Here is a 21,239-nt window from a genome sequence, read left to right as displayed (position 1 = left end):
TCCAAGAGTCAGACACGACTGGGCGACTGAACAACAATTCTTGTTGTGGGAGGCTGTTCTGTGCACTGTAAAACATTTAGCAACCCCTTGGCCTCTACTCACTAGGCACCATTTCCCTCTAGTTATGACAGCTAACCTCAGGTATTGACTAATGTCCCCAGGGTGGGGTGAAACTGCCCCAAGCGGAGATGCAAGATGCTCCCTTAGGTCAATTTCACTCTAACATTTCTACTTCTGTTAGAACTGGACCAATGACAGGAGAGCAGAGAAAATTTTTATTTTACTTTATTTTTTATTTTATCATCAAAAATAAACAAAACTGAGTGGAAACCTCCTTCTCAGGACATGCCTACCTCATCCTTATATGGTGGCAGCTATAAGGCACCTTTGTGCTAATTAAAGAAAGGTGTACTCACTCAATAGACAAATAACTCCATTGCACCTTCTTCACCTTTTATCATCTTTGAAGTTGGCATGTGTCTTATCATCAATGGTCTATCAAGATGTGACTGGTGGCATCTCATCTTTCTTAAGTGTACAAAAGATAATGGTACATCTTAAAATCAACAACATCCTAAATGTGTATGATATATCATTTGCAAAAACACCACACACATAATAACCTGGAGAACACAGATTAGAAAAAGTCACTACCTCTGAGCAGAGTTGGCCCAAACGCCATGGCTTGGCTAAGTGAATGGTGCACTGGCATAAATAAAAAGGTGTCCCTTCAACCAGGCAGGCACAGGGCTTGGAGGAGAGGGCACAGACTGCATTTCAGCCCCAGGGGCATTTGTGTCACATCCAACCTCACAGCAATACATGGTGAGCATGCTGTCCCTCATGATTCACTGACTACTTCTGCACAACTCCAGGAGCTATGAATGAATATATCATCGAAGACCACTGGATACTATACACGGCTTCTCAAATCCAGAAATAATTTCGAGTTGTAATTTCTTGAAATGGCTTTTCACTTTTTTCCAAACCCCAACAAAGCAGGTTGTTTTACAGACTGAGAATGGCAACCAATTACCTGCAACTCAAAAGCGAATGACTAAACACCCACAATATGATATTCTTTATGTTTAAAAAAAAAAAAGGGAAATGCTCCCTCAACAGGAGACAAATGTAGCCAAAAGTCTATTAATATTGTTTCCCAAAGAAGAATGAGTTAGTATAAAACTGAGAAGGACAACAGCCATACATCTTTCTCTGTCTTCATAACATACAACCACCTTTCAAATCGATGTGATTACTTGTGAGGTCAAAGTTCCTCTATTTTTTTCTTCTTGGAAGCTGCGTGTGCCTTAATGTGCTTTAAAAGTGCAATAAAAATATAATGAAAAACATACATTTATTCAATGTGGCTGCTACAATATATGCTATAAAGCCCAAATCCTACAAAGTTGAATTTTATGGCACTTCTTAAACCTGCTCCTGCAACTTGGAGCTGCCCTACTACACTGATCAGAATTGAGTGTTTCTCTCTCCCACCTGCAGCTCCCAAGAAAGTGACTGAGCTAGAACTTGGAGTTTCCATTCCTGCTTCTTTTATTCTTTTTTCCCTTCCAGCATCACCCTCACATTGTTACCTAACTGTCCTCATCTTCCCAGTGTCTCCCACCATATTTCATTATGAAGACATGCATGCTAGCAATGGCTCGTCAGAAAACCCAAAACAGACCACCTCTGGCCAAAACCACCATTTTTTCCATTCATTTTTCTTGGCTGTACCGTGTGGCATGGGAGATCTTAGTTCTCCAAAAAGGAATCGAATCTGTGACCCCTGCGTTGGAAGTGGGCAGAGTATTAACCACTTGACTACCAGGGAAGTCCCCCAAATCACCTTTTATACTAATGTGTTAAACAGTGTAGTTAGATCAGGGTTCATGAAACTACAGCCCTCCTCTATTTTTACAAATAAAGTTTTATTGGCACAGAGACTTGCTCTGTGTTTAGGTATTATTGAAACCTAATGCTCTCTATACCTAGCACACTCTCATGCTACAAATGCAGAGTATAGGAGTCGAAACAGAGACTGTACAGACCAAAAAGCCAAAAACATTTACTATCTAGCCCTTTACAGGAAAAATTTGCCAACACCTGGATCAGAGCCAGGTCTCCAGAGCTAAAAGGTCCAGGTTCATATTCCAGCTCTCTGCTTTACAGCTCTGAGTGCCTGGGTAACCTAATTACCCTATCTGTACTGCAATTTCCTCTGAGTCAGATGGGGATAATAAAAAGAGCCGACATCATGGGATTTTGAAAATGCACAGCACTTACTACAGTTTCTGCATGCACTGAGGCAAGGACTCAAGAGTTGGGTTTTGTTATCTTGCCAACCTGCATCCTCTGCTCTCTAGCATTTCCCTGCTTTAGCTCCCCAAATAACAGAAAAGTCAGTCTACTGCTCCAGTTCTTCCCTTCCTAACCTTTGTCTTCTCAACCCACTGCTTCATCCCATACCTTCAGCAACCCCACGGGACCTCTTAGATCTGTGTGCAAGACCCTCCACATACCCAAATCCTCCCACTTCCAGAATCTCTATTTCTTCCTACTTTTCAGTGGCTTCTGATACTGCAGACCACATTCCTCTTGGGGATGGCCTTCCTCACTGGGAATATCCATCAAAGGTCATGGTATGACTGTTGCAGTTGCTGTAGGTTCTCATGCTCTAGAGAAACACAGTTCTTCTCCCTGAACTTAACCCCTCATGAAGCCGTTATTAGACAGCACATTGTTACAGCGACCAGATCCTACCCACACAGAGCGAGCCTTGCAGGTCCTCAGTCTTCACTCCAGCATCTGCCTAATGACATGATGATCTATTATCAGGACCCACTGAGGACTAAAGACAACCTTGCTTCCTTGAAAACATTCACCATAGTTTGGGTTCCCCAAAAAAGCAGCCATCGAGACAAGACTGGAAAAATGTAACTATTTTATTTGGGAAGTAATCTTGGGAAAGTTTGGAAGAGGAGAGGGAAGTAAAGCAGAAAAGGGAGAAAAGAAGCAAGAGAAGGTGTGTAATCAGGAAACTTACGATGGTGGCAACAGGGGCTAAATTCTGATAGGGATCTATTAAAGATAGAGCTCAGGACAGGTGTCTCCAAGTCATCCCTTGAGAATAAGGAAGCACCCTTTGAGGCTCTATCCCTCACTTCTGATCAGTCACTGGTTGAGGGATGCTTCCTAAGGTGGTAATTATCTGGCCCTCTTAGCCTGCAAGGCATGCATGGAAATCAAGTGGAAGTGAGACCAGAGTGCACTGAAATGGTGAAGAGGCAAGGGGATGGGGCACCTCTAGCATCAGAAACAACTGTGTCTAATTACTGCATCAAATGAACTGCCCCCAACAGGAAGGAGAGGATGGATTTAGGGTGAGGGGAGACTTCAGTTTAACCTAGGAACTAAAATATGCTTGTTAAATAAAGCTGCCATGTGGCCATGAGAAAACAGTCACCTTAACCAAAGGCAACTGCAAGTATTAGGATTTGGAAAAAAGAATATTTATTCTTCTGATAGAATTGCTCGGGATGTTTGAAATAAGAGCAGCTCTCTAATGTCAAGTTATTATTAATGTTACTAGACTGTCATTCAAGCTCTGTTTTCATTTCATTTGTCCTAGAAGAAAATGTCCCCTTTCTCTGCACTTAAGATGTATCATTTTGCCTCACTAGTACTACAGAGCACAGGAGTACTTCCTTATGACATATCAAGAAGTTTTTTATACTTTTATTTTCCTTTACATAAACACAGCTGACACTGGAGTTTTTAGTTTGGTCTATATTTGACAATGCAGTAAGTGACAGACAAAGATATTTTTACATTAAGCATCCATCTCCAATGCATTCATTTTTGTGGCCATTTATGTTCAGGCACTCATTTCATCAACTACTAGTTTTTTTAATATTTATTGTATCGTTTGTTAAAGGCAGAAGGAAGGTGTTAAATAATTAATAACCCAAAATCTCTGCCTTCAGAGAGTTTAAAATATTGATATAATCACACTGCAGAGAACCTCTGTCATTCTGGGTCTGCCCAGCATCCTTCCCTCCTTTTGGTGATGGTGCCCTGATCTCAACACACATAGCCCAACTCTTATTTCAATGTTGAGTCATCTGACCCAGGCTAGTCCATCAGCTCACTGATGACCCTAAGACACAGTGATTGGTCTAGAAGTGACCACATGATCAAGTTATCTTATCAGAGTGAACTCCAGGAAGAGGTGCTTCCTCGTTTTCCTGTTGAATTTGAGCCAAAAACAACTTGGGCTAGAGCTCCTGCAGCTATTTAGCGTCCACGAGAAGAGAAGCAATCAAAGAATGCAGCTAAAACAGAGGAAGTGGAGCTGAAAGCTTAATGAGTGGGGATGAAATTTTGATACCTCTGAACCAAACTTTCACCTCTCTCTGGACATGTTCATGATATCACCTAACAAGGTCCCTTTTACGGTTAGGCCAGTTCACAGTAGATTTTCCAATAAATAGAGGTTTTACCAACCCAAAGTGAAATAAAATGACTTTCTCTGATGAGGAATTTTTCACACGCCCCTCAATGCCACAAGACAACAATGCAATGTGGCCACTGAGAGATTAAATGTTTCCTTCGGATGTCAAGACAGAAATATAGAGCATACAACCACAGAGGTATGATTCTTGATCTTGATGTTCACTGGTCAGAGCCCATCCAGCATGCTCACAAATTCAAGCTACATTACCAGATAAAAGGAAGACACTCAGAGGAGGAAGAGCAGAATGAGGTATTTTCTGAAAACCACATCATGAGAAAGATTGAAATACTTGAGATATCTATCAGAGAGGGGGAAAAAAAGCAGAAATCATAATTTCACAGCTATGACTATAAAATTTTATATTTGTATCATTACTTGACTTGTGTGAATGACTGGGACATTACAAGGACTACCAAATCCGTAAGGTCCTCCTGGTAAATGTGCTTCAAGTCAGCCTTTGGCTTTTGACTTTGGCTGAGGGGCTGAAAATCTGACAACACGCTTTGCTGGTCTGTCAAAGTTAGCCTAAAGGTCGAAAACATCGATGCTATTTGAAATTTAATTTATTACAGGCAGTACTGGAGTACGGTCTGTGGTCCACTCATACAGCACTACCTGGTCTCATCTGTCACCAAAGGTAAAGCAGAAGCAGTTCTCACGTTGGAAGAGCCAGACACAACTTAAAAGACACTCTAATGTAACGCAGGTGCCTGATCAATGCGTTCACCACCCTGCCTGCCCAAGCTCTTCAATCTTAGGCAAATAAACAGCATTCGGGAATTTACCTAACAAATACTGAGCACAGTACATTGTATAGGTAAACTGTAGTGGATGGGTATATAATTCAGCAGATACAATTTGCGCCCTTAAAGAACTTATCAGTTGGTGTAGGTGATGTTGCGTACCTGTCAGAAGCACAATGGTAGATCAGAGAAGGTATCTAGAAAATAGTAAGGTCCCTAATGACAACATCAACTCCTCTTTTTGCCCCTCTTGACACATGTTACTAACGATCATGACAGTGTTTCCCACTGAACCTCAGAATCCTTCTCAATGCAGCTTTTATTAACCAACCAGATTTCACTTCTGAGATGAAATCTACTCGCCATACCTGAGTTGGAGTTTACAGGGAGAAGAGACGGATGCCTACCACAGAGATCTCTGGTACTGAAAGAATAGTGAGAACGTCTCTACATAGAGATTTGAGTAACATGCTCACCATATACGAGAAAAAAACATGAGCCATGACTAAGGTGAAAGAGAAGTACAGACTGGCTGAAGTCTCAGAGTGGAGATGAAGTTAGAAGGAAGATTGAGACCTCAGATGCTACACTAGCAACTGGAAGTTATCTGGAGGATAAAAAGAACCATCAAAAATACAAGTGATATATTTGATAAATATCACTGGCCAAACTCTAGGAAGAACAAGGACAGGAAGGGTCAAAAAAACAAAGTAAAATACAGAGACATGAGGGAAACAGCCAAAGCATACAGAGGAGAGAGTAAGATGGTCTGACAACAACAGCATTAAAATAAATAGTATTAGAAGAATTTTCCAAGAGAAGAAATAGGAATAATGGTGTATAATAAGCCTGACAGTGGGAGGATGCAGAAGGAAGAAAAGGAGACTGTGACTCCAGATTTTGAGTTTGAGTGAATTAAGAGGGTACGGCATCATCAGCTATGATACAGAAGGCTGACCCCCTTTAAAGTATGCTGAGCGCTAGAGTACAGCAGGACATCCTGCTGAGATTTCCTGGTAGAAGTTGAGAATACAAGTACGGACCTTGAAAGGAAACAGGGGGTGGAGATAAGAAGGTGAGAGCGGGTGGTGTGCATGAGGTAGGATGGCCGAAGGACTATCGAAAGAAAGCCTAGTTTTAGGAGGCAGCCTGAAGGAAGAGTCATGTAAAGAAACCAAAATGCAACACGTTGTTTTTTAAGATAATAACTCCTATCCAGCACTACAGATCATTTTTAATCAAACAGGATTTTTTTTTTCTTTTCTACAAAGCAAGCCCCTTTAGCAGCCTTGCTCTGGCAATTGGTGTGATCATCTGGAGGCCACCATCAGAACCACTCACTCCCTGGACCTGTGGCCCTTCAGATGGAGAGAGCTGTGCACAAAGCCGTGAAGAGAAGCTTTTAGCTACAGACTCAGCTCTGAGGAAATAGGCCTCCCAGGGTTGCATGAAGAGAAGCATCCACCAGTTCAGCCCAAAGACATTACAGAGCCCGTCAGAGTTAGGCTTTGATTCCACCCTAGAGATTACTATAGGGATTACTACAGAAGTGAATAAAACTCAAGCCTTTCAAACCCAGCACTTGATAACACTTGAAAATGTTAGCAAAAATATGACAGAGGAAACAATTTGTCTATCCAAGGGGAAGGATAATTGGAAAAAGCTAACCAGGTGTATGACACTCCTTTGACTTTCAAGGGACCTGTACTAGGCCTGTTACTACGAAATCTGGATAGGTGGATGGGTGAGTAGGTGGGTAGAAGGGTGGATGGAAGCATATATTTGTTAATGACAGCGATGTGGAATGACTGTTAACATATTGAAGGAAGCTATCTTTTCCCTCTCTCTGCCAGCTAAAGAAGACACTGGTTTAATTGAAGTAAGTCAGAAAGAGAAAGACACGTACCATATGATATCACTTATATGTGGAATCTAAACTATGACACAAACGAACCTAAGTAAAGTACGACAAAGATGAACAGAAACAGACTCACAGACATAGAGGACAGGCCCGTGGTTGCTAAGCGGGAGGGGCTGTGGGACAGATGGAACGGGAGGCTGGGACTGGCAGATGTAAGCTATTACATATAGGATGGATGAACAACAAAGTCCTACTGCATAGCCCAGAGAGAAGGACACGCCACCCACTCCAGCATTCTTGCCCGGGAAATCCCATGGACAGAGGAGCCTGGCAGGCTGCAGTTCACGGGGTCACAAAAAGAGCTGGACACAACTTGGCAACTAAAAGGGAATTATATTCAATATCCCGTGATAAGCCATAATGGAAAAGAACATGCATATAAATGCATATATATGCATAAGTGAATCACTTCGCGAACAGCATAACTTTACACAACATTGTAAATCACCTACATTTCAACTTAAAAAATAAGATACTGGCTTAGTTCTTTCTCTTTCTACAACCCGCATAAAGGATACAGACCTCCTTTTCAATTTTTGGAAAAAGGGACAAAAACAAAACAACAAAATCATTTGTCTGCTGATGCCCATGAAGAAAAGATCGCGAGCTAATGATACACCACACCACTCCTCTCCCCGCCCCTGGCTGTATGGCGTGGTATGTGGTGGGGACAGAACACTGAAAATGAGGACAAGAGCCCTTCCTGGGCAAAGGAGTCAATAGTTCCAAAATGCTGCTGCCTTAGGGGCCAGGAAACAGGGGCCTGGATGCCTACCACAGACAGATCAGAACTCCGGCTTGGACTGAGCTTTCCTGAATGTGATATGTGGCAGAGGCAACTAGTCTTCACCACAATTTCATGGGCTCTCTGGCATTCCCAGACATCTTTTGAACTTAGGATTTGGACCGTGGGACTAGTCCTTGTCAAAGAACTGTAAATGGAGAGGCACAGACCCCTTCTGGACCAACACACTTAAGAGCTGGTGTGACTTTTCCAACTCTCTCCTCTCTCTCTGGAGGCCTGTAAATCATTTGTTGTAGATATCAGAGTGAAGAAGATGGAAGAGGCTGCCAGGGTGAGAGATCCACCTATGATGTGTTACACCCACGAGAGGTAGGGGTTTATTTGTTACTGTAGAATACCTAGCATTGTTCTGACTAATATCTAACACCACTCTGACCATGAACTACAGGGGTCACAGCTCATTACAGTTATGATACTGAAACTAAATAAATGCCCTTCCTAAATCCTCACATTCACTGTCACACTGCCTCACTTCCCAATTTATTGCCTCTATAATACACACTCACACACTGTTTTGCTGTTAGATGCACATATCGAAAAGATAGACACTTTTAATACAAATACAAGACAGAAAATACAAAGAAAAAAATTAGCATCCATATCTATCCAAATCAACCGTTGTTCGTTTTTTCTTACCCACACTGTATCAGTTGAAAATATACTTTAAACATGCTTTTCATTGCAACAAAACACAAAAGTAATAACAGGAGACACAATTGATATTACTTGTATGTATGAATAGGAAACTGGCATAAAAGTGTAGTATCCTGTCTTCAAGATAGTCCATTTAATTCAAGGAACACTTACAGAGGTGGCTTGGACGATGAATCGTTTTTATTTATTTCAGTAACTTCAGGGGTAAATTTTAACTACTCTCTCATCTTTTCTATTAAAAAAGGATATGGAAAAAAACGACAAAGCTTAATTTTTTTCAACCCTCTAGCATAAGTATTTGGGACAATAAGAAGCACAAAGAAAAAAGGAGGAAAGGTAAAAAATGAAAAAGCTTTTGGCTATTATATTGTTACAATTTATCAATAGTGCCCCATAAAATTTTTATGGGACATCTCAAGATGTAATTTTAAAAAGTCATAAGTTTAAAATAAAACTGTACCTCTAGTTCCCTTCTAATCAGTCTATTTGTGAAGCTCTAGCAAATATTATATCCTAAATTCTGAAAGAAAATACAAGGTAGGCTCATAGGGAAAAGACCAAAAAAAGAAAAAAATTTTTTTCTTTCGAGATACTAGTTTATTTTATATAAATAATATTACATTTATATTTATTATTTTTATTTTAAACAGTACCATTACTTACTAAATCATTCTCAAGATCTGTAGAAAGATGGTAAAGTCTCTCTCATTCTAATATCAAGTACTATAAAAGTCAGAAATATTTTTCAATTTCTTCCACTGACCCATCTGTCCAAACTTTCATTCCATCCATCCATCCCATCATCTATCCACCCACTACCCATCCATCCCACCATCCATCTATTCATCTCCCATCCATCCACCATTTATTCATCCCTCCATTCATCCCCCCATTCGTGCATCCATTCATTGCACTCACCAGATGTTCAATTGGTCTATGAAACACAAAGCACTAACCTCAAAGAACTTGGTAAACTATCATATAAGTAACTCCAGAGCAGGGCTGGTGAAATATGACATAGGAGAGTACCAAAAAGTAGTGAGAGTTGGAAGAGAAGAGCAACTTCACAGTAGAGATGGAAACATCTTCATGAAGGAGAAAGTCAAAGGTGGAAATAAAGCAAAGCAGCATGTCGTTCAGGGCCTTACAGATGAAGCTAAATTGGAAAGCAGTACCATTAACAAATAATTATCCATCTCAAGGAGTTTACTGGCTGCCAAAGAAACATACACCAGTCTACAAACCACTCCTGGAACATTCTACCATTTACTAAAAAATTTTTAAAAAGTAGAATGCAGAACAAGGTGGCAGGTTTTTTTAACTTTGTTAAGCAGGAAGTTCCACAAAGCCTTTCCGAGTGGGGCCTACAATCAAAATGTCATCAGATTGCCTCCTCCTGCTTTTCCAATCTCTCAGGGAAATTGCTGTTCCAAAAAAAAAGCCATAGCAGAACATTTTGACTTTATTTCTATGCCGCTGTCCAAAAAGGTGGCATTTGGTTAATGTCAGCATTCAGGTGTCATTCACGTCAGACACTGTGATTTTTTTTTCTTCCCAACTTAGGGTCTTACTTTTCTAATGACAACTAAGGTTATCCCCACCGCTTCCCCCTGCCAAAGAAAAACAAAAGACTCAAAATACCTTTGGTTATATAAAAAGTAATTGAGCAATATCTCTGGGGCCTGCTCATGTGGGTTGATGTTTTGGAAAATACTGCGGTACTGGTGAAGCAGCCCGACTTCTGTCTTCTGTTTCCCACTTCTCTAAACTCCATGGAGACTCTGCGCTGGGAATTCTTTGCACAGGAGAGGTAGCCTCCTCTGCTGTTTCCCCATCAGCTTCTCCACTATTTAATCAAGGGAGCTAATCAACTGTGGAGTTCATAATGGTTGTCAGTCACATTTCCTGTGTTATGATTGATGAATCTAACTGTGGACTTAATGCCTTTGTTCAAAATTAGATGACAATAGAATAGAGATTAATACTTCTTTTTTTTAAAGCTGCATTATGGCAGCTAATGAAAGCAGTTCCCTCATCACAATGATACAACATTGGTGGCACTGGAGACAATAGATTTTAGACTATTTTCATTTTAATAACTACACATATTTAAATATACATTATGTGAACTTTCTGCTTATTATGATTGATACTGTTTTTTCATAAAGGTTAGTGATTTTTTTTTCTTTTGTAAAAATCTAAATAAAAATGAGTCTGTGTGTGACTGTATGTGTGCGTGTGTGCAGAATAAATAAATCTCAATCCAACTCCTCTCCTGCCAAAAACCAAAACCATTTACTGAGTCACCTTTTTGCTATCTCTCTCTTTTATACCTCTCCAGCCCATTCTCTCCCTTAAAATACAATGCAGATTATCCACAGACAACTGCCTGGCGCAACGGTCCCCATGCCTGCCTTAAGACACAATATGAAAACAAGTAAAGCTTCTCTCCGAGAGCTGGTCTAATCTAACCACTGAATCCTGAACCTACCAGGCTTCATTTGCAGTGTCTTCTATATTCCCTCTTAGTTTCCCTCTTTTTAAATTAGTTAACACTGTTTCTTAGTCATAATCTCAAAAGAATGTCTTGATAGATTGCAACCACTGAAGATTTTCTCCACAAAGAAATGTACTTGAAATGTTGAGCAGGTGGAGGGGATGGGGGCGGGGGGCTGCTGCGGGGGGGAGGGTTCTGTGGAGGAGTCTGTGGCAGCTATTACAGGAAAAACTAAGAAGACTAAAAATGTTTATTTCAATTCAATGGGGAAAGAGTTGGTTTTTTTTTTTAATTATTAAGTTCTTAAGACAACAAAATCACATTATCACACTATAAAACTGAGCAAAATGCAGAAGGATCTTCTGCATAATAATAAGTAAATTTATCTTGATTTTTTAAAACCTTCCCTGAGCCCCTAGAAACAGTTATCTCCTGGGATTATAGAAATATCAACAATTATCCTTTTCTATAAATCCCCTTTCCATTTGCTTTACTTAAATTTTTTAGACTTCACTAAAAACTATTGAAAAAGGGGGTCTCTGTTCTTTGGAGAATAAGTGTGAAATGGCTTAATCTTCTCTAAGAATCGGCACCAACTGTCCTGCTCAGCTGGTAAAGAATCAGCCTGCAATGCAGGAGACTCAGGTTCGATTTCTGGGTCAGGGAGTTTTCCTGGAGAAAGGATAGGCTCTTCACCCCAGTATTCTTGGGTTTTCCTGGTGACTCAGACAGTAAAGAATCTGCCTGCAATATGGGACACCTAGGTTCAATCCTTGAGTCAGAAAGATTCCCTGGAGAAGGAAATGGCAACCCGCTCCAGTATTCTTGCCTGGAGAATCCCCACGGACACAGGAGCCTGGTGGGCTACAGTCCACCAGGTTGCAGAGAGTCAGACGCAACTGAGTGACTAAGCACAGCACAGTCCTCTGCAGAACTTGTTGCTGCGGGGGTAGACATCTCCCTCCTGCCGTCGTCTGATTGTGTAACTGTGGTCACCTGTGGTTATTAGAACAGTCTCAAGTTGGGCCTTTGTTTCAAAGCATCACTTTCATATTCATTCCAAAGTAGCCTCTTTCCCTTCCCTCCCCTGCACAGGCTACAGTGGTGACCCATGATCCCAGAGACCACGTTGGGGTAGCGGGGGGTTGGGGGTGGGGAGACAGTGCCTGCAGTCTCTTTCCCAGCCCTGCTTTCCTTGTGAACAGAGATAAGGTGGAGAGGAAGAATCAGACATCATTTGTGCCTGTCCATAACCACTGATCTACTTCTTAATCTACAGATTTCAGGACCGTGAGTGGAGGTTCTAAGAGTCCTTCTGTCCGGGGTGTCTCCCTGCTTCCTGAACAACAAGCAAAGCTTCAACTCCTCAGCAGAACATTTAAGACTCTTCACAACCAGATTCAAAACTCCTGTTTCAACCTCATTTCCTGTCACTTGGCTCAGAAACCCTACGTTCCAGCTCTATGAAACCTTGGTCAGTTTGCCCAGGCTTATCCACTGGCTTCTCCTTTCCTCAGATTGCCCTTTCCCCTCTTTTCAACCTCTCTAAATTCTTATTTATCTACAAGTCTTGAGAGGCTTTCAGACAGGTGGGGGCCTGGGCATATGCCTGATTCACCAAGTTCCCTGGAATGCTGAAACAGAGGGCTCCATATAACCACAAGATTCAAAACCAAAAGAACACTGAAAATCTCTAAACTTTCTTTTATAAGTCATCTAGACATATAGCTGGTATTTTCCCTCAGCTTTCAGTTCTTTTTATAATGCAGTTACAATTCTTGTATAACTAAAAGTCAATTTAAAAATAACAATAAGCCATATAAAAAAGCCATCAAGAAAACATTTAAAATTTCTTTCGCAAGTCCCATCATGACTCTCATGCAAATGATGCTGTTTTCTTAAAACAAATAAATTATAAAAATGATCCAGCAAAATAAAAACCTTGATTGTTTCACTGAATGTTAATTCCTTGAGGAAACACACACACACACACACACACACACACACACACACTGTGGAATTTCATTAAGACGGCTTTTATACATTGTCACACATATAGTTCTATAAGAGAATAACACAAAGTGATGCTTCACATCAAAAACAACAAAATGCAATAATCCGATAATGTTAAAACACAATATTCTCTCTGCCAAAGAATAAAAGCTGTAGAAACGATTTTAACTTTGTATCTATAAATCAATTTTTTTTTCAGGAGGGAAAAGACTTATAATTAGTTATCTGGAATAGAATTTTCTTCTGTGTTATTTATCTCCTCTCCTCTCTCCAAATACACTGTGTGTATAGGAATAATCTAAAAGTTTGGGGAAAATATTGGCTTTAAGTGAAGTACAATACTTCTTTTCTGAAATGACCTTTGTTTGAGGTTTCATTATGCTATGTTCAGGAGAAGAGACACAAACTGAAATTTCATTTGGGTTTTCCCTTCCTTAGATGTTTTAACAAAATTTACATAATGGACTCCAGGCTGGCAGCCAAGCCGGAGTTGGGGGAGAGTCAGTGTATGGGGTGGGTAACAGACTGCCTTCACCCCACCAAACTATAATGAGATATCCCCTCACATCAGCCAGAATGGCTATCATGAAAAAATCCATAAACAACACATGCTGGAGAGGATGTGTAGAGAAGGGGACCCTCCTACACTGTTGGTGGGAATGTAAATCGGTGCAGCCACTATGGAGAACAGTATGGAGGTTCCTTAAAAAACTAAACTAGAACTACCACATAACTCTGCAAACCTACTCCTGGGCATATATTCAGAGAAAAACACAATCTGAAAGGATACCAACACTCATTGCAGTATTGTTTATAACAGCCAAGACATGGAAGCAACCTAAATATCCACCGACAAGATGAATGGATAAAGAAGTGGTACGCATACAAAATGGAATATTATTAACTCGTTAAAAAGTGTGAAATAATTCCACGCAGCAACATGGATGGACCTAGACATTGTCTTACTGAATGAAGTAATTCAGACCAAAAAAAAAAAAAAATATATATATATATATATGACATCCCTTTTATGTGGAATCTAAAAAGAAATGTTACAAATGAACTTACAAAGCAGAAAAAGGCTCACAGACTTAGAGAATGAATTTATGGTTGCCAGGGGGAAGAATGCGGGAAGGGATAGTTAGGAAGTTTGGGGTTTACGCACTGCTATATTTAAAATGGATAATCAACAAGGACCTACTGTATAACACATGGAACTCTGCTCAATGTTATATGGCAGCCTGGATGGGAAGGGAGTTTGGGGGCAGAATGTGCTATGCTTAGTCACTCAGTCCTGTCCAACTCTGTTACCCCAATGACTGTAGCCCTCCAGGCTCCTCTGTTCACGGGGATTCTCCACGCAAGAATACTGGAGTGGGTTGCCATGCCCTCCTCCAAGGGATCTTCCCATCCCAGGGATCAAACCCAGGTCTCCCACATTCCAGGAGGATTCTTTACCATCTTAGCCACCAGTGAACCCATTGGAGGAGAATGGATACATGTATATGTAGGGGTGAACCACTTCACTGTTTACCTGAAACTATTACAACATTGTTAGTCAGCTATACTCTAATGCAAAATGAAAGCAAAAAAAAACAAAAAAATAGACAAAATAAATCCAGCCCACTACTTGCTTTGGTTTTTAAATAATGCTTTATTGGAACACACCAAATGCTGTTTGTTTAAGTATTGTCTATATGCAGAGTACATCATGAGAAACACTGGGCTGGAAGAAGCCCAAGCTGGAATCAAGTTTGCTGGGAGAAATATCAATAACCTCAGATATGCAGATGACACCACCCTTATGGCAGAAAGTAAAGAGGAACAAAAAAGCCTCTTGATGAAAGTGAAGGAGGAGAGTGAAAAAGTTGGCTTAAAGCTCAACATTCAAAAAACGAAGATCATGGCATCTGGTCCCATCACTTCATGGGAGATAGATGGGAAAACAGTGGAAACAGTGGCTGACTTTATTTTGGGGGGCTCCAAAATCACTGCAGATGGTGATTGCAGCCATGAAATGAAAAGATGCTTACTCCTTGGAATGAAAGTTATGACCAACCTAGATAGCATATTTAAAAGCAGAGACATTACTTTGTCAACAAAGGTCTGTCTAGTCAAGGCTATGGTTTTTCCAGTAGTCATGTATGGATGTGAGAGTTGGACTATAAAGAAAGCTGAGCGCCAAAGAATGGAGGTGTTGGAGAAGACTCTTGAGAGTCCCTTGGACTGCAAGGAGATCCAACCAGTCCATCCTAAAGGAGATCAGTCCTGGGTGTCCATTGGAAGAACTGATATTGAAGCTGAAACTCCAATACTTTGGCCACCTGATGCGAAGAGTTGACTCACTGGAGAAGACCCTAATGCTGGGAAGGATTGGGGGCAGGAGGAGAAGGAGACAACAGAGGATGAGATGGCTGGATGGCATCACCAACTCAATGGACATGGGTTTGGGTAGACTCCGGGAGTTGGTGATGGACAGAAAGGCCTGGCGTGCTGTGATTCATGGGGTCACAAAGAGTCAGACATGACTGAGTGACTGAACTGAACTGATGGCTATTTTTGTGCTGTTTAAGGACAGAGTTGAGTGGCTGTGACAAGGTCTAACATATCTTTTTTTAACCCCTGCATAAATTAATTTCCACAATCCCTCCTCTAAATATTTTCATCTTGGTTCTTGGCATAGAGCATCCCATCAAGGCTTACCTCCGATCACTTATTCTGTACATGAAGAAAATGGGGTGCCAAATGACTAGTTGGAACACTTCTCCAATAAGAAGCCAGTCTAAAAACATTACAAGGATCCATGGACAAAGAGAATGGAACATGGTAGACTGAGTTTCAAAGAATATGAGACAATCATTATTCTGACCAGGCAATTGATAAATAAAGCAACGGTGTCACTTACTTTCTCATTTGGCATTGTCCCAACACAGAGACCTTCACAAAAGGAGATAGGAATCTCAGGTGATTCATTTCCCAAACTATGTTCTGAATGAGGAATGGGAGAGATCACAATCAGAAAAGCAGTTGCATGGGTCATTTGGTCAATAAAAAGAAAAAAAAAAATCAATATGATCATTTGAAATCAAAACTGTGAAGACACAAAGAATCTACAAAACTAAAATAAAATATTAATGATTCCAGCGGTCCAGGAGATCAGATCTCTTATTAAAGTGAAAAGTTGGTACATTTCTACTTGAGCTTCTCTACTGTGTGTGGGATTTTCTAATCCATCATTCAAATGTGAAAAACACTGGCTTTGGCCACTAGTTAATTATTGGATTGTCATAACCCATTTCACGCTTACTCATCCTTTTTTTTAAATAAACTGATTTTGTTAGTGATTTTATTTTGTAATTACTGTCTCCTGACAAGTAATTACTGTCTCCTGACAAGTAGTGCCTCTACCATACCTGTCATTTTACAACAGAATCTACTGAGAGAAGGGAAAAAATTCCCTGCATAGAGAGACTTCAAATATGTTACCATGTAGTCACACATGCAGTTTTAAAACAGTGGAGGAGGAATGCTGAATGGCCATTCAGATGACGTATAAGGTTATCGAGGATACCCTAAGGATAGACGCAACTTCTTTTTTATATATAACTTCCTCTAAGTGTGTGTGCAGAATTAACAACCCTTCTTAGGTGCATTTCAATGAATCCTGGGATTGGTTTTGTATTCAGGCTGATGAGTAGCTATTTCTGAGCTCCTGTAATTATCAGGATGACTAATTTAATGACTACCATGACCAATGTGCACAGCCCTCACAGGGTGTGTGGTGTTGACTTGCTGAAAATGTTACAATTCAATGTTACAAATAACATTAAAATCAGAATTTTTAAATCACTTCTGCTTTGGCTTTATTTCACAAACCAAAAATGATATTATTTTTAACTCCTTTGAGTCCACACAGCCCTTGTGTCACCAAGCCACAGCTGCGAGAATCTACTATGTCACCAAGTATCGGCTGATGATGATGTCAGCTATTTACCTCTCCGTATGGCCACCCTCAGAGAAGGCAATGGCACCCCACTCCAGTACCTCTTGCTTGGAAAATCCCATGGACGGAGGAGCCTGTTAGGCCGCAATCCATGGGGTCGCTAAGAGTTGGACACGACTGAGTGACTTTACTTTCACTTTTCACTTTCATGCATTGGAGAAGGAAATGGCAGCCTACTCCAGTGTTCTTGCCTGGAGAATCCCAGGGACGGGGGAGCCTGGTGGGCTGCTGTCTATGGGGTCGCACAGAGTTGGAAACGACTGAAGTGACTTAGCATAGCACGGCCACGCTACTAGACTGTAAACACCTTGAGGGCTGGGAGAAAGTCCTATTTATCTAGGAGTTTCTTATCCCTAACAGAACATGGGGTACCTCCTAGGTCTGCTCAGTAAATGTCCATTAACTTACACATGGTTTTGCTGGTGTAAGAAAGCTAATGCAAGTGAAGGACAATGTCACCAAACTGTGAGATCATATGGGGCACAAACCATATTTCTCATCCATGTGTCATCAATGCCTATCAATGCCTACAAGGCCTCCAACAGAGTAGCTAGTAAATGAATGTTTGTGGAGAAAAGAAAGACTTTTCAGTGGAAGGTGAAAAGCCCATTCAGTGATATGAAAATACAGAGATTTTGATCAAGTATGTTGTAGATCTACATCAGGAGTCGATAATATTTTTCACCAAGGGCCAGTAGTAAATATTGTGTTGGCCCAAAAGTTCATTTGGGTTTTTGGTAAGATGTTTCAGAAAAACCTGAATGACCTTTTGGTCAACCCATTATATAAGGCTCACAGGTTTCCTGTCTCTATTGCAACTACTTCATTCTGCTGTTACAGGACAAAAGCAGCCATGGACAATACGTAAATGAAAGACTATGAATGTGTTCCAATAAAAATTTATTAACAAAATTAAGTGGTGGGACAGAATTTCTTGCCAGCCATAATGTGCTGATTCCCGCTATAAATGAGAAAGGCAAAACAATAAAGCTTTTAGAATACAGCAGTATCTACTTGACATATAGAAAGAGTGTTTAAAATACAAAGAAAAGAAAGCAGTTACTCTTCCAAAAAAAGTGTAGTAAGTGGGCTTATTAGAATTAGGAATAATAGAATATGACATAGTCATGAAATTAACAGCTCATAGGTACCAACACAACATGAATAAATCTCACAACATGATGTTGGACAGAAAAAGAAGTATACAAATGGACATACAAAAACATCATTTAGAGAGTGACAAGGTAACCTACAGGGTGGGAAAGAAGTTTGCCACTTATATAATTAACAAAGGCCATGTACCCGTGAAACAATTCTGGAACCAATTCCAATCTGTGTTTTTCCCCACACAAACAAGCAACTCTACAACACCAGTGCAGTGATCCACAATTTAACTAGTTTTGACATTGCCTGCCCAGGGACGGCACTGGATTCCACAGGTTAAGGGCTTAGTCCTGCAAAATTTGAGCCCCTCCTCGCTTCAGATGCCACTCGTAAGCCCAGGTTATTACCTGTGTTTCTGGATGATTGGCTATAAACCAGAGGTTCCTATGACCTCCTCTCTGGGTTCAATCAATTTTCTAGAGCAACTCCCTAACTCAGAGAAATATTTCACTTACTAGATCACTGGTTTGTTACAAAAAGATATAATTCAGGAAAAGTCAGATGGAAGAAATGCAGAGGGCAAGGTAGGGGAGACAACAGGGAATTTCCACACCCTCTCTAGGCATGCAACTCTCTCCAGGCCTCCACATATTCACACCCAGAAACTCTCCAAACCTGGTCCTTTGGGGGATTAACGGAGGCTCCATGACACACCCATGATTGATTAAATGACTGGCCATCAGCAAGTGATTCAATCTCCAGCTCCTCTGCTCTCCCTAGAGATCAGGAGCTAGGACTATATAATCACATAGGTGGGTCCCCTGGAAGCTAGCCCCATTCTGAAGTGTGGTCCAAAACTCACATTATTAACATAAAAAATGGCATCATTGTTGCTCTCATCACTTAGTAAATTCTAAGAGTTTTAGAAGCTCTCTGCCAGAAACAAGGACAAAGACCAAATATAACTCTTATTAACAATCACAATATCACAGCCTATAATAAATAAAGAACCTCTTCATATCAATAAGTGAAACACTAGCGAAAAAGAAAAATGGAAAAGGACAATAACAAGCATTTCACCAAAAAAAGTATGCCCAAATGGCCGAGAAACCTATGAAAATATGATCAACTTCATTAGTTATCCGAGAAATACAAGTAAAAATCACAATAACGCACCACTTCATGCTCACCTGTATTTTTGTGCTCAGTTGCTTCAGTCGTGTCTGATTCTTTGTGACCCCATGGACCACAGACCGCCAGGTTCCTCTGTCCATGGGATTCTCCAGGCAAGAATACTGGACTGGGTTGCATTCCTGTCTTCAGGAGATCTTCCCAACCCAGCAATCATATCCGCATCTCTTATGTCTCCTGCATTCGCAGGCAGGTTCTTTACCACTAGCCCCACTTGGGAAGCTCACATGCTTACTGGAATGGCAAGAATTGGAAATGCTAGAAGTGATCCAGAAGGCAATAGCACCCTACTCCAGTGCTCTTGCCTGGAAAATCCATGGATGGAGGAGCCTGGTGGGCTGCAGTCCAGGGGGTCGCTAAGAGTCAGACATGACTGAGCGACTTCACTTTCACTTTTTACTTTCATGCATTGGAGAAGGATATGGCAACCCACTCTGGTGTTCTTGCCTGGAGAATCCTGGGGACAGGGAAGCCTGGTGGGCTGCTGTCTATGGGGTCACACAGAGTCGGACACAACTGAAGTGACTTAGCAGCAGCAGAAGTGATCCAAGACGATGATGTAAGAGGATCCTGAACTCAATTCCTCCCATGAACACCCCGAAGTTATAGCTACTGACTGAACAATTTCCTCTGGAAAAAACACAAAAACTAGCAGAGCAGCCCTTCATACCAGGAAAACAAAGGAAGACCCACATCAAGCAGGTAGGAAAGCCTAGGACGTGACATCACCATAAACTCCATCCCAGGCTGTGTGACCCACAGTCAGTGGAGAACTCAACAAACCTGGAGCTTCTGCCCAGGAGTGCATGGTCTGCACTTACACCAGGCACCGCCGCCCTGAAGACTTTACCTGAGAGACAGGCCACCAAAGCATATGGCTTTGAAAAGCAACAGGGATCACATCCAGGAGACACTGTGAACTACAGACTGGCACTTTCCAAGACCATTGCCAATGACCACACAACAAGGGCACTTGCCATCTGCCTCTATAGAGATTTAACCCTGTACTGTTGCAACAGCAGCACCCTGAGGGAGCTCAGGGTGGAATGAGGCACCCTGTACTCCAGGGAATCTGGTGGGACAGGTCTTTAGTTAGATGTTTTTAGGAACAGATTGAATGCTCTCAATCCTTGCATCTCCTCATATCTAGAAAAGCACTAAATCCCCTCATGGTGACATCATAGCCTCGTGACTAGCAGAAAACCTTCTGTAAAATGAGTGCTGAATGATTTAACTCTCCCTTCACCAAAACCTTGTATATTGACCAATATATATCGACATATATTGACCTTCCCCCACCACCTCTCTGGAGCAGTCTCTCAGAACTATGTGGGATGCTGCCTCCCAGGCTGCAGTCCTCGTTTTGCCTCAAATAAAACTTAAGTCCTTCAAGACTGGGAGAAGTAGCTGTTTCATCTAATGCTTAAATCCAACACAGAGAGTCAAGCAAAATGAAGAAACAGAGGACTATGCTCTAAATGAAGGAAAAAAAATAATAAATAAAACCCAAGGCCAAAAAAAAACCTCAAAAACAACTCTAATGAAAAAGTCTGATAACCTTAATATCAAGTTATGGTGAAGTTTCTTGTGTGGCTTGGGGAGCATGAAATGGTACAATCACTTTAGATAGGTTGTTAATGTCTACTCAGGAGAAGCCATGGCACCCCACTCCAGTACTCTTGCCTGGAAAATCCTATGGATGGAGGAGCCTGGTGGGCTGCAGTCCATGGGGTCGCACAGAGTCAGACACGACTGAGCAACTTCACTTTCACTTTTCACTTTCATGCATTGG

Source organism: Bison bison, unplaced genomic scaffold (genome assembly GCF_000754665.1).
Source record: "Bison bison bison isolate TAMUID 2011002044 unplaced genomic scaffold, Bison_UMD1.0 scf7180017864492, whole genome shotgun sequence".
In the NCBI taxonomy this organism is placed as follows: Eukaryota; Metazoa; Chordata; class Mammalia; order Artiodactyla; family Bovidae; genus Bison; species Bison bison.
Note: the sequence above shows the minus strand (reverse complement) of the source record.